This window comes from Bos taurus, chromosome 3 (genome assembly GCF_002263795.3).
Source record: "Bos taurus isolate L1 Dominette 01449 registration number 42190680 breed Hereford chromosome 3, ARS-UCD2.0, whole genome shotgun sequence".
Classification (NCBI taxonomy): Eukaryota; Metazoa; Chordata; class Mammalia; order Artiodactyla; family Bovidae; genus Bos; species Bos taurus.
Genome location: NC_037330.1, coordinates 118,553,932 through 118,566,780, shown reverse-complemented (window position 1 = coordinate 118,566,780; position 12,849 = coordinate 118,553,932). Strand labels below are relative to the sequence as shown.

The 12,849-nt window shown below is 50.0% G+C and overlaps 1 long non-coding RNA gene across 1 annotated transcript; it reads right to left on the bottom strand.

Annotated features, from left to right (window-relative positions):
* Positions 1-476: 476 nt before the first annotated feature.
* LOC101907483 (uncharacterized) lies at positions 477-9,373 on the bottom strand. The gene is made up of 2 exons (XR_009494045.1): positions 7,696-9,373; positions 477-6,585 (listed from the first exon to the last, which is right to left on the bottom strand). It is a non-coding gene; the product is annotated as an uncharacterized lncRNA (long non-coding RNA).
* Between the last annotated feature and the right edge of the window lie 3,476 nt (positions 9,374-12,849).

The window sequence follows — 12,849 nt, the reverse complement described above, 5'->3', positions numbered from 1 at the left end:
GAATTACCAAAATGTGACGTAGATACACAAAGTGAGAAAATACTACTAGAAAAAATGACACCAATAGATTTGCTCAAAGCAGGGATGCCACAGACTTTCAATTTGTTAAAAAAAAAAAAAAGGCAATATCTGCAAAGTGAAATGCAATAAAATGAGATATGCCTATAATAATGAAAGATAGCTAAAAATCTCCATATTATTGGAAATCAATATGCTTCTGAATAACCCATAGGTTTGAAATCATCACAGGGGAAACTGGAAATTATTTCTATTGAACAATAGCAAATACTACTTAACAGAATTATGAGATGCAGGTAATGCTGTATTTAGAGGAAAATATATAGCCTTATATTGTATGTGAGGTGGGACTAACACTAAGAATAAATGAGTTAACCATTCATCTCAGGACATTTGGAAAAGAACACCAAAACAAGTAAAATGAAAATATCAAGAAAGAATATTAAAAGGACCACAGGTTAAAAAATAAAAAGAAAATATTTATTAGAGTAGATACACATATTGGTTATTTGGAAGAAACTACAATTAGTGTCACTACCCTGTGAGATTCATTAGGAATAAAGGAAAAAGGCAGAAGGGCTTCCCTGTTGGCTCAGTGGGTAAAGAATCTGCCTGCAGTACAGAAGACGAGGGTTTGATCCCTGGGTCAGGAAGATCCCGTGATGAAGGGAATGGCTATCTACTCCAGTATCCTCGCCAGGAAAATCCCACTGACGGAGGAGCCTGGCGAGCTACAATCCCTGGTGTTGCAGAGAGTCAGTCGCGACTCGCACGTACGGCACACGGCTTCAGCATGCTGATACTCCAACGCACAAGCAGATACCATCAAACACGAGAAGAGAAACACCGTCACAGGTCATCAGATAGGAAAAAGGCAGTAACGGTGTTGTTTCAAAAATCCAACAATTCTCCAAATAAACCTGAAAATGAAGACAGAATGGCCAGTTTATAAAAACTTGGCACTTAAAGCATGGAAAGCCTATAATCATCAAAGAAACTGAATCATAAGTGAAAATTTTTTCCCTCAAAGAAAACTCCAGATCTAGACAGCTTCACTGGAAAATTCAACCAAAAAAAAAAAAATAAGCCAGGATAGATAAGTAAATTTTATGAATCCAATATACTGAAATACTTACAGCAATAAAAATGAACAAACAACAGCTACACTTGAATAAAACTCACAAATATAATTTTGAACCAGAAGAGTGAAGTACATAAGTATATCTAGGAGAATAGTCCATCGATTTGAAGGTCAAAACCCTGTGCAGTTGGTAAAGAATCCACCTGCCAATGCAGGAGATGAAGGAGATGAGGGTTCGATCCCTGGGTCAGAAAGATGCCCTGGAATAGGAAGTGGCAATCCACTCCAGTATGCTTGACTGGGAAACTCCATGAACAGTGTAGCTGGCAGGCTCCAGTCCAGGGGTTGCAAAGCGTGGGACACGGCAGCACACACGTGCATGCACGCAGTCTGTCATGATGAACTGGGAGTCACCTACTTCCGGGGAAGAAAGGGCAGACCATTCTCCCACAGCCAGGACAGCACTTAAAACCCTTTCTCTTACAAAACTAAATCACGCAGTTAATTCTAGGACCTGACACTGTCTAGGAAACTGAGCTGCACGTGCATGATGAGTTTATACTCTCCTTTCTTCAGCCTTTGCCACTTACTCAAGGCCTAAGCTACACAGCTGGCACTCAATAAAGTTTTGCTGGTTGAAGAAAAAAAACAGAAGTGTCTCTTTCCACTTCTCAGATATATTTAGGCTATGGATCCCATCAAAGAGGCTGAAAGCTTTGGCAGTTTGGAAAATGCTGAGAATAACAAAGAAACATTTCCAAGGCACAACTTGGAACTGCCCCTACATCTTTTACGAAAATCTCCCACTTGACATTCTTGACAAGTACACTCCCTCTTCATAACTTCTTTTCAATGCATGGAAAAAATCCTAGAGGTCAGAACAGCTCTACCACCACTATGTTGGAATCATCAATCCTTCCTACATCATGACATCATTCACATCAATGCTGTTATAAATACAATATACGTTAGAGATACAAAATGTTAAAGGCAATGCTGATGAGCAGACTTTCTGATGATAAATTGGGCTTTTCTCTACTTAGTTATCTAGTGGGGAAGTCCCACATTCTTAACACGTTGAAGAAAAAAAAAAGCCCTCTGTTGCCAAGAAGTTTTCAAAAGTTACTATTTTTGTAGAGCCTATAAGAATTCAGCACATTCACTGTGCATGCTGACTGGGCAGAAGCGTTTAACTCACAGACCCTATTTCCAGAGCCGGGTTGCCATCTGGGCTGGGCACAGATGTTTTGGCAGGACAAGAACTCTTCCAAATACAAGTTTTTGTTCATTGTATTAAAACAAAAGCAGCCCTGTTAATTTCAGTCCCATTCAGGACCAAGTTTGGCGGGGGGGTGGAAAGAATCAATATTTGCTAAGACGAGAAGAACAAAATCAGTAGGGGGAAAACAATTATTTGCTGGCTTTTCAGAGAATATTACAAATAATGACGGTTCCAAACCATAAAAAATACTGTTCAAAGAATTGCCTGACACGAGCCCTTTAATCTGTGATTCAGTTTACCCTTCGGTTCATCCTTTCTATGGAGAACTTGAATCCATGAAAATTTGTGTAGGAATACAAACTAATTGCCATGCAAATACCAACCCTCTCTGGAGCTGAACGCTTTCAGCTGGAAGGGATCACACAGCAGCCAAGCTCATCGAGACATGCTCAGATCGGCAAGAGGGCAAAAGATGTTTGCCTTATACAATAGCAAAAGCTTAGGTGCCCTTGAGACAGGCAAGCGTAATATATTTCACAATTCCAAGCATTAGGCATTCTGGAAAAATGAACCAATTCCAGCCAACTCCTTCAAAGTCAGCCAAGAAAAACAGACCCTGTTTCTTCTACTAGCTACTAATGTCCTTCCTTAAGACACCATGAAATTAAAAGGTGATTGCTCCTTGGGAGGAAAGCTACGACAAACCTAGACAGTGTATTCAAAAGCAGAGATATCACTTTGCCAACAAAGCTCCATGTAGTCAAAGCTGTGGTTTTTCCAGTAGTCAAGTATGAATGTGAAAGTTGGACCATGAAGAAGGCTGACCACGGAAGAAATGATACTTTTGAACTGTGATACTGGAGAAGACTGAGAGACCCCTGGACAGCAAGGAGATCAAACCAGTCCATCCTAAAGGAAATCAACCCTGAATATTCATTGAAAGGACTGATGCTGAAGCTGAAGCTCCAGTACTTTGGCCACCTGATGCAAAGAGCTGACTCATTGGAAAAGACCCTGATGCTGGGAAAGATTGAAGGCAGAAGGAGAAGGGGATGACAGAGGATGAGATGGTTGGACGGCATCACTGACTCAAAGGACATGAATTTGAGCAAGCTCCGAGAGATGGTGATGGACAGGGAAGCCTGGCCTGCTGCAGTCCATGGGGTTGCAAAGAGCTGGACATGACTGAGCAACTGAACAACAAGATGTTATTAAAGTATAAGCACTGGTAGAAGATAAAATAATGTTTCATCAGATGCAATCATTCATAAATAGATTATCACTCAGTAGAAATCATGTTCTCCCTGGAACAAAGGGATCATTAAGCCCATACATGAGTCACTTTATTAACATGAGGATTCAGGTTGGATTTCTCGAAGCCAGAGGCTGGCCTCTTTCAGGATGCCAGGATTCCTTCAAGGATGGGGAAATCAAGGGTCCCCGAAATCAGAGAGAAGGAGCCTTCTGATGGAGAGGGTGTGCGTATGTACTCAGTCACTCGGTCATGTCCGACTCTTTGCAACCCCATGGGCTGCAGCCCACGAGGCTCCTGTGTCCATGGAAGTTTCCAGACAAGAATACTGGAGTGGGTTGCTGTTTCCTCCTCCAGGGGATCTTCCCAACCCAGGGACTGAATCCGTGTCTCCTGCATCTCCTGAATCAGCAGGCAGATTTTTTTTTTTTTTTTACCACTGAGCCACCTGGGAAGCTGCTCTGATGGAGACAAGGGCATTGAAATCGCTCTCTGTTGTTTCAGGACTAACGAAGACTCCCAGCTCCTGGCGCCCACGTCAGAGGTTTCTCTGCCTTCGGTGATTTGCCCAGTACACCTGAGGATGGGGCAGGTGGTGACAGCCGCTGACTCTGTTTGCTGGTGGGGAAGCTGAGCCAGCGCTCCGTGAACCAGCCGGGCCGAAATGAGCCTCTGACACAGCTCTGAGACGGCTCCCCTGTCCCCGGGCCTCATCTGTTTAGACAGTGATCGTGCAGCTGGGTGTGGCCCCACTTACCACCTGGGTGGTTCCCGCCGCATAATCCTAGACTCCAGACACTGACGTTCCACTCAGCTTTCTCTGCGTGTGTTCTTCTTCACAATAAACAAAAACACTCAGCTCGGAGGTGGAGGGCCAAGGCCAGCCCATCACTGGGCTCCAAGGCTGGCATCGTGGACATCCCTCAGGATGGGAGGAGAGTCCTCTGGCCTCCCCAGAAGGTGAACCATCGCTTGCAAACCAGTCTTTCCTGCCTGGCGAGGCAGGAGTCCACGTGACCTCACAGCAGTCAGGAAGGAGCCACATGGAGCCACCACCCATGGAGGGACAGAGGAGCAGGTTCTGAAGGGCAGGGCCTTGAAGGATGGTGCAGAAGAGCCTCTGGACTGAGAGGACAACGGGGAACGGGGCCACGGAGGCCCCAGGGGCAGCGTGCTAGGCAGGGGCTCTGATTAGGGAGACAGGGCTGGGAGAAGGTGAGAGGGGGGAGAATAAGACCTGGGAAAATTAAGCCCAAAACATCAATGATGGGGGCCCGATGACCCGCCAGCAGGTCTTGACGAAAAGCAGGCAAGGTAGGAGGTGTCAGGAAGAGGGGACCAGTCCCTGGGCTTTACCATGGCGATTCTTGGAGCTCATTTACTGCAAAAACTCGACCTGCGGGGATTTGAAAGCTTTCCAGATTGTTGATCTGTGTCCACAGCGGAACGCATCTGGTTCGGGAGTGTGGTTTGGGGATAAGGGTCAGTTCCCAGAGCGACGCCTTCTTCCCCGTCTCTAGGGGCCCATGTGGGGAGATGCTCTGCAGACAGCCCGAGACTCCAATGGGGAAAAGCTCGGGGCAGGGAACTTGGCCGGAGCTGGAAAAGAGCAACTTTAGGAGAGAGCGCTCAGGACACGTGAGGGCCTCTGTCAGGCGGCGGAGGCGTTTCTCATAGGCGACGGAGGGGCCATTGGTGGGGCTGTAGGACACAGACCGGAAGGCAGGAAAGGAGAGATGGGGAGAGTTCTGCAATAAGCCAGACTGTCCACAGCACCAGGGCCCCAGGCAGGGCAGGGGGCTGCAAGGCCACCTCCCCAGAGCATGGCTCATAAAAGACAGTCCTGCTTTGGCCAGAGACCAAACAAGAGGCTTCCAAGCTCCTTGGTACCAAAGTGCTGTGATCACACCCGCACCCAGAGCAGCTGGTCGCAGGGAGCACCCTGACAGGTGCGCCGGGCGGGGTCCCAGGGCCCGCTGACTGCTGCTCCAAGAGCCCGCCAAGAGGCCCCCACAAGGCAGGGCATGCCCTTGGGCTCCCCTCCCTGGACCGCAGCCCTGCCCATCAGATGCCCTCCCTGCATCGCCCCAGAGGCCTGGGCTCCCGAGAGCTGACCTTGCATCTCCCCAGCTCTGCTTTGGGTATCTCAAAACACTTGCCGCTCCAGGAGGATTCACAGCAGAGCAACCAGCAGATGCTACTGATCAGGACCCTTTTCTGGCAGCTTGTCGTTAAGCCTCTACCAGTGCACCACCGGTTCGGGGCAAACTCCATGGGAGCCCAAAGCGTCAGAGTCTCGCTTCTCGGAGACATCCCGTCTGGTCGTCTCTCCATGTCCGTGCCCGACCCAGGAGTTCACGTCGGTCTCACTCAGGGAGCTGCACCTGACTCCCCTCCCCTGCCCTCCTGCCCCGCACCGCTCTCACCCCCTCTCGCACCATCTCACAGCGCATGGGCGGTGAGCAGCAGCCACTAAGCTGAGAGTGAGCTCACTAGACCTTCCAGCCAGCCTCGGGGTAGGCCTTCTCCTAGCACTGCCCCCAGACAGCTCTGCGACTTGCCTCCAGATACCCCCAGCAACGTTAATCAAAAGGCAGCTCCTCTTTGGGGGAAGGGGGGAAGACAGCACATAATTTCAGCACAGATTTAGCCCCTGATGGCTTGTGCTTTATCTTCACCCTGAGTGAGACTGCCTTCCCCATAGGAAAGAGGCAGAAGAGAGTCTGTGATTACAACTTGCGGAAGAAAATCAACAGAAAGGACTGTTTTACGTGGGTACCAATTAAAGCGCTCACACACACACACAGAGTGGAGCGGGAGCCCGTGCTGACATGCGGCCTGGGAACAAGAACGAATGCCCTTTAGATGCTTTCATCCGGGAGACGTCTTTTGACGCGTAGGAATGAGTGGTCTTGGGCGGTTCCACAAACCTCTGAGTTTCTCCTTCTTTACGTGTGAGACAAGACGGTCTGCTCTCACCCCTCCCGTAGGACCACAGGAAGGAGAAAACGCCTGTGAAGATACAGGGTGGATTTAAAACCTTCCATAAACGTGATTCCGAGGACCTAGCTGATGGTGTTATGAGCCAATCTGTAATGAGAGCTCGGCGTTTAGACTAGAAAATTGAGGCCAGGATGCTTCCAGATGTCCCAACAGAACATCCCCGCTTCAGGAATCAAAGGGGGCCTTTGCTGTCAGGTTTTTATGGACATCTATCCAGAAGCTGTGGTTTTCCCAGTGGTCATGTATAGATGTGAAAGTGGGCCATAAGGAAAGCTGAGGGCCAAAGAATTGATGCTTTTGAACTGTGGTGTTGGAGAAGACTCTTGAGAGTCCCTTGGAGTACAAGGAGATCCAACCAGTCCATCCTAAAGGAAATCAGTCCTGAATATTCATTGGAAGGACTGAGGCTGAAGCTGAAACTCCAATACTTTGGCCACCTGATGCAAAGAACTGACTCATTGGAACAAACCCTGATGCTGGGAAAGATTGAAGGTGGGAGGAGAAGGGAACAACCGAGGATGAGACGGCTGGATGGCATCACTGACTCAATGGACATGGGTTTGGGTAAACTCCGGGAGCTGGTGATGGACAGGGAGGCCTGGTGTGCCACAGTCCGTGGGGTTGCAGAGCCGGACACGACTGAGCGACTGGACTGGACTGATCCAGAGGCCCAGAGCATTTGTCCCGTGCGCTGACACAGCGCTTACAGGGGCGGCACCGCGACTGCAGAGAACAAAGGCGCGGCCACCCCTCCACGGGGCTTCCGGGCTGGAGTCTCACAGCTCGAGGCCGACGCGGCTGCTCCAGGGGTTTAGAAAAACTGCCAGAGGGAAGCAGCTGGCCGGCGGGCCACTACCCGGTACCTGGGAGGATATAAAAACCACTCTGCGTTTTAGGGTCGTGTCCACCTCGGACTCTCTCAGGGTTGAGGAGAAAACAGACTTCCCTCCCCAGGCCCTGGAACAAACCCTGCCCTCTACAAGCTGGCCAGGATGGCTGATCCGGAGAGTATTTTCACAGCTGTGAGGAGACATTTCCACTGGAGTCTTTAAAAATAAGTTGTCATCCCTCCCACCAGCCCCCAGCACTCCCAGGAGGAGTGACCCACGTAGAGCTCACCTCTCACTCCAACTGAAGAAAGCTCAGGGACAGGCATGCTCCGTTTGTGCTCTGTCCACCAGCCAAACCCAGCCTCAGGCAGCGCGTAGCCCCTGAGGGTCGCGTCACCTGTGCCCCGGGGTCTTCTGCGGCCTCTCAGAGTCTGAGCCAGCAGGTTTCCAGCAGGCAGGCCAGAGGGGAGAGAGAGACCCCCTGCCCGCGTGGCATTCAGCAGCTCCCCAGGGGCCTGCCAGGCTTGTTTAGCCAGCTGAGGCCTCGAACCTGCCAAGACTTCAGAGAGAGTGCGAGAGCGGCTAGGCAGAGCCAGGGGTTGGCGGAGTGGGGTGACAGGGAGACGGTCTTTACTGCCCTGGCCCAGCTCCGCACCAGCGCAGCACCCCCACCCGGCATCCGAGTCCAGGGCCCACCTGACTGTTGATACACGTGCCCCTCACACTCCAGCCTGCAGGGCGACCGGCAGCCATTTCAAGACTGACAGCAGTGTGCAAGGTAATTCTTCTGTGTGCGTTGGTCAGAAGACAGAGCCGGTGCAGCTCGGCCCCCACCCCCACCCTGGGGAGCCTGGTGTTGGGGCGGAGGGGAGCAGAAGGGCTGGGGGGCCGCAAGCCCAGTCTCCTCCTTCCCTTCCACCGAGGCCAGACCCCTGGTGGCCGATGAGATGGCAGGTTCGGGGACCTAGAGACACATTTTCTATGCAGTTCAGTAATTTTCTGGAACAGCTGCACGAACATGGGCCATTTCCCTGGGAAGATGCCCTCCCCACTTTTCTGTTAACCCGCTGAGGACTCTGCCTGCCAGTGCCTGGGAGGGGGCCTGGGGATCGTGCAGGCAGGCGCCAAGGTCTGAGCCCAGGGACGGCAGGGGTCACATCCACTCCAGGATGAAACGGCACATCGAGGTCCCAGCCCGCTACCCAATACTGCCCTGGGGGCTGGAATCTGGATAGGGTGGGTACTCACCCACCTTGAGGAGTTTGAAGACCATGGGGAGGGGGGCAAGAGGCAGAGGGACCCCGCCTGGGACACAGGGCTCCAGCCGCACCTCGGAGCCATGGCCGAGGACCCAGGGGGCAGGGGTGCGGTGGTGCAGTCAGGGCTGAGAGGTCTCTGAGCATTCTGGGCCAGGCTCCAAGATGACCTAGCTCCCCAGCAGCAGCGTGTGTCCGAACCCTGTGCTGACGCCAGCACGTGCTGCTTCCATCACCGCAGGGAACCGAGACAACCACAGCCCACAGCTTAGGGGCCCCGTGGGCTGCAGCATCTACCCACCGTCAGCACCACCAGCCCGTTAGAGAAGAGCACGGTGTCCGGCTTCACAGAGGTGGAGACGGACAGGCAAGCCAGTCGACAGCTTTGCCGACAGGTGCCTGATAGGAGATGGAGGGGTGGGACCAGGCCCAGAGCCTCTGCTCTGCACGTGGGTCCTCCTCAGCACGTCCCCCCGCGTGACAGTGACCCAGCTCCTCGGAGGCCCAGCGCTGCGCCCCGGAACTCCCCTGGACGAGGCTGGGAGAGTGGTCCGCAGTGTTACAGAGGTGCTTGCTGCCTGCGCGTTCTCTGCAAACACGAGCACTCTGCGGAGCCGGTTTTCCCTTCTTTCCTCATTCTCCTTGCCCTGGTGTGAGAACAGGAAGGCCACCCAACAAGGACAAAGGCTGCTCGCCCCCGCCCCGCCCCCGCCCCCCCCCCCCGCCCCGCCTCCTCCTGAGAGCTGGCTCTAGCGAAGGACTCAGCCACCACCAGCTTGTCTGGCCCAGACTCACAGCAGGGAGCTGATAGGGGGAGAGTCACGGTGGACAGAGGAATGGCTCCAGGGTGCCCTGCTCAAAGGTGGGGGCCCAGGGAAGCGGAGGTGGACGGATGACATGTGGGGTACCCCCCGTCGTTGGTTGGGGTGATATCTGGCTTTCTCTGAAAAGCTTGAAATTGACTCAGCCCGGGTTGTTTTTTGGTCGGGCCGCCTGACGTCTCTGAGTCCCCACTGCATAAAGGGGTGCAGAGCCCCTGACTAGGCCCACCTGATGACAGCCACCCCGACCTGGGGTGGGGGTGCAGTGAGCAGCTGGCTGAGGCTGGCAGGGTCCCGGCCCCTTCTGCTCCTGTTGCCTCCTGCCTCGACCCCCAGACACCACCTCCTTCCTCCCCGTCCTCCCTGTATCTCCTCTCGTCTCCTGACAGGTAGGGGACCCCGACTCTTCTGCGTCAGGGCCAAGAGATCACGCTGCCTGTCCCCTCCAGGTGTCCCAAGGGGCCACAGTGCCAGAGCTTTCCTACCGGGTACCAAGCTGGGAGCGCTGCTTCTGGGTCCGTACCGCTGGGGGAGCTGACCCCGTGTTAGCACCGCCCCCTCCTGCCAGCCCGCTCTGTGAGTGTCCTAGAAAGGGAGGTCCACTCCCAGGAGCATCTCCCACGCCTCCCTCCCCAGGACCATGCTCGCATCAAACCGCCCATGGAGATGTGATAACGAAGCATTTTTGCGCACACGTGGCGCGCCATCTTCTAAAGGCTTTGGATTGCATTGGCTCAGCATTCAGCCCGGCGCAGCTGCAGATGAAAAGCTTCAGAAATGTGTATTGACTAAAATGTCTCCAAGACGGCACGTGATCTCTGCGAGAGGAGTTTTTTCCTTTCTCTCCCTTGTTCCTTTTCACTTGGCTTTTTCTCACTTTTAAGAAACACAGTCATTAAAGAAGATCCCTAAGGAAATGAAGCCCAGAACACGGTGTTAACATATCATAGAAGTTCTGACTTTCAATACCCAATTCCCCAGAAAATGTTGAATTAAGCCAGTTAGTTCCACATTTACAGAAACACTGGAAATTTTCTGGGGAAATTATTTAGAATGAAATGAGTAGCTGCTCTCGTCTCTCTCCCTGCTCTCAATCTGCCCAAAGCTACTCTTTCACTTATGAAATTTTTATGAATGAAAAACCACAACTGCCAGCAGCTTCGGTGTGTCTGCAGCCATGGCCGATCTCAGGTGGGACAGGCCTTGAAATGCGGTTCCAGGGCCTGTGGGTGTCATCTGAGCCTCTCTCAGGTCTGTGTCTTAGGACCTGCCTCAACATTTTTGGAAAGCTTAAAAGATAAAGGTGGCTCTATATTTTAACAAGTGACCTTATAAAGTTCACCTTCTTATATAAAAATTCAGTAATTTCTAAATTCACAAATCCCTGCTTCATCTCAGATCAAATGGCACTGCACTCCAGTATTCTTGCCTGGAGAACCCCATGGACAGAGGAGCCTGGCAGGCTATAGTCCACGGGGTCACAAATAATTGCTAGTTCAGTATTAAGCTCTGCTGGTGATTACATGAGAGGAAATTTAAAATATGTGTGCATATTTGAGGATACTCTATGATAACATTTTAGTTCAATTAAATGTTTTGGCTCAATTGAAATATAATTATCAGAATTTACTGCATAATTGCATTGCATGATCATTCAATATGAGACAGGGGTTATTTCAATAATTCTTTGCATTTAATTATTCCTCAGAAAGAATAACTTTTGTCATAGAGACATAGCACATTCATTATAACCAGGATCAGTTCAGTTCAGTTCAGTTGCTCAGTCATGTTGGACTCTTTTCGACCATGAATTGCAGCATGCCAGGCCTCCCTGTCCATCACCAACTCCCAGAGCTCACCCAAACTCATGTCCATTGAGTCGGTGATCCCATCCAGCCATCTCATCCTCTGTTGTCCCCTTCTCCTCCTGCCCCCAATCCCTCCCAGCATCAGAGTCTTCCAATGAGTCAACTCTTCACATGAGGTGGCCAAAGTACTGGAGTTTCAGCTTTAGCATCATTCCTTCCAAAGAACACCCAGGACTCATGTCCTTTAGAATGGACTGGTTGGATCTCCTTGCAGTCCAAGGGAGTCTCAAGAGTCTTCTCCAACACCACAGTTCAAAAGCATCGGTTCTTCGGCTCTCAGCTTTCTTCACAGTCCAACTCTCACATCCATACATGACCACAGGAAAAACCATAGCCTTGACTAGATGGACCTTTGTTGGCAAAGTGATGTCTCTGCTTTTGAATATGCTATCTAGGTTGGTCATAACTTTCCTTCTAAGGAGTAAGTGTCTTTTAATTTCATGGCTGCAGTCACCATCTGCAGTGATTTTGGAGCCCAAAAAATAAAGTCTGACACTGCTTCCACTGTTTCCCCATCTATTTCCCATGAAGTGATGGGACCAGATGCCTGATCTTTGTTTTCTGAATGTTGAGCTTTAAGCCAACTTTTTCACTCTCCACCTTCACTTTCATCAAGAGGTTTTTAGTTCCTCTTCACTTTCTGCCATAAGGGTGGTGTCATCTGCATATCTGAGGTTATTGATATTTCTCCCGGCCATCTTGATTCCAGAATAGTTTTCCCATAAACATAGTCATATAATCCACATGTTACCAAATACTACTCTGTCATTATACATGTGTTCAATTATGAATCAATTATAAATTTAAGATTTTTTAATTAGCATGAAGTAAAATTGACTATGTATTTTAAAACGTGGAGAAAAAGAAAGCTTTGTGCAATTTAGAAATAATTTCATCCAGCACTTTTCAAACATTAATATGACAAATAAATTCTAAAGTTCTGAAATGAGCTAGCAGAAAGAGAAATTAAGAAAACAGTCCCATTTTGAATCACACAAATAAAGAATAAAATACCTGGGAAGAAATTTAACAAAGAAGGCAAAAGACCTATACATGAAAACTACTGGACGTTGTAGAAAGAGACTGAAGAAGACAAGATAAATGGAAAACTACTCTGTGCTCATGGGCTGGTAGAATTAACATTATCAAAATGCCCATGCTACCTAAGAAGTATACACATTCAGTGCAACCCCTGTCAAAATCCAAAGGACATTTTTCACAGAAATAGAAGGGGAAAAAAGTCTAAAATAACATGTGGAACCACGAAAGACCCCATAGCCAAAACAGTCCTGAGGAGAAAAAAAAAGCTGTAGGTATTATGCTCCCTGACTTCTAACTATATTACAAAGCCATAGTAATAAAACGGCACAGGACTGGCAGAGAAACAGAGACGCAGATCAGGAGAACAGAACTGAGAGCCCAGATGTACACCCACATGCACATGTGCAATTAACTTGTGACGAAGGAGCAAAGAGCGTGCAATGGAGAGAAGACAGTC